This window comes from Apteryx rowi, unplaced genomic scaffold, assembly GCF_003343035.1.
Source record: "Apteryx rowi isolate R43461 unplaced genomic scaffold, aptRow1 scaffold_220, whole genome shotgun sequence".
Taxonomy (NCBI): Eukaryota; Metazoa; Chordata; class Aves; order Apterygiformes; family Apterygidae; genus Apteryx; species Apteryx rowi.
The window spans coordinates 231,692-233,504 of record NW_020448531.1 but is presented as its reverse complement, the minus strand read 5'-3'; positions in this window follow the sequence as shown (position 1 = coordinate 233,504).

Genomic DNA, 1,813 nt, shown 5'->3' with positions numbered 1-1,813 from the left:
TATTTTAGGAGGATAAAAAGAGCCGAGCGGCAGCAAACTCAGAGCGGGCAGGTCCGGCGCGGTTTGGCCCCTCGCCGTTTCCCGCCCCTGGGAACACACTCCCGAGTTAACTGTGTGCTGTGCCAGGGAGCAAATCCTCCTTTCTGGGATTTACGCTGCTGCCGGTCATTGCAGCACCTGTTCCTGCTCCGCGAGGAATGGGGAACAACCGTTCCCCGCTTCACCGGCTCCTGCGAAGGTTTGCCTCGGTTCCCCTGCTTTTGCCACGCGTTCCCATCTGTAAAATGGGTGCAAGACTCGTTCCCGGTGCCGTCTCCGCAGGGCGGCCGCAGTCAGGAGCCTCTCCGCAGACCCCAGGCAGCAGGCCAGGGGCTCCGGGGAGATGAGCCGGGGACGGAGCTGCTTCCGCGCACGAGCGTGTTGGGACTCAGGAAAAGCAGCACTCTGAACAGCAGAGGTGTTCCAGGAACTTCCCAAAACAGCTCTTTCCAAACAGCTTGTCCTCATCTAAGCTACGCTGTTCTGGGAAAGAAAGGCCCATTTTCGCCCCACACGTCCCGCTCAGTGTGGTTTTTCCTCCACCCCACGTTGCCACRGCGTTTTCACGGCCGCGCTGTGCAACACGGGCTTCGGAAACCTCGAGGCCTTCCGCCGCCATCCGGCCAGGGATGGACGGAGGAGGGTTGGATGCGGCTGCTGTCAGAGCGCCGGTGGCTCCCTCCGAGGCGTCCTGCATCTCGCCGGGTAACGAGGGGAACCTCCGAAGCCGCCTTGCCGTCCCTGCGCCCCTCCGATACCGGTTCCCAAAGGGAAACGTTCTGATGGGCAACACCAGGGTCCGGCACAAGGCTGATTAGCGGTGGTTTTGCTGCTGGCTGGAGGGGGGTGGCTAGGTGCCCCTCTTTCCAGGTTCGCTCCCGTTTGGCTTGTGCAAAAAGCACCTGCAAAAAACRGGGTTTCGAGCCGCAGCGGGAGCAGAGGCGATCGCCCTGCCCAGCGCCCCACGCGCTGCTCCGTCTTCCCCTTGGCAGGATGTTGCTCTATACCCTCCTTATTTTATTTTTCCTTCCTTCTTTTGCAGAGGAGAAACCCCCAGACCGCTCCGGTCACGGGGTTCGGCGGCCGCYGCGGCCCGGGAAGCGGGATGGCGAGAGGCAGGACGTCGGCACGCACGGTCCTTCGGCACGGCGGGGATGCGGGAGCCCGCGGGAGCCGCCGGGCCGGGAAGAGGCTTGCGCCAGCGGCACCGCGCTCGGCTAGCGGCTCGGCGCGACCCCTCCGCGGCGTGAGCACCGCGCGGGCGGCCGAGGACGGCACCGTCCCCGTGCTGCCCCCAGGACACCTCTGCCGCACGGGGTAAGCCTGGGCGCCGGCACGGTTTCCCCCTTTTTTTGCATTAATCGCTCTATTCCAAGAAGCTTTTCTCCCCATTTTGTTATTTTTCCTTGAAAATGCTTTGATTTCCACCCAAAAGGGGAGGATGGGGATATTGGGTGAYGGCTCCAGGGTAGATAACTGACTGCTCGGGGTGCCGCAGTGATCGCCGCCTGCAGCCGCGGCGGAGAAGGGGGACGGGGCGGGAAGGCACCCCCCGAATGCGGGCGCATCCCTGGGAGCRGGGCACGGAAAACAGCAGCCGCCGGCAGCGCCGCGCTTCCCGCGGAGCCGTCCGAAGCATTAGGAAAGCGGCTTCCGCCTTTCCCGGCGCCGAGCCCCGCTGCCGGCACCGCCCCGGCGCCCCGGGAGCCTTCGCTCTCGGAGGGGGCACCCGATGCCTCCGAATTGCGCCCTCGGCCCTATCGCTCCGACCCCC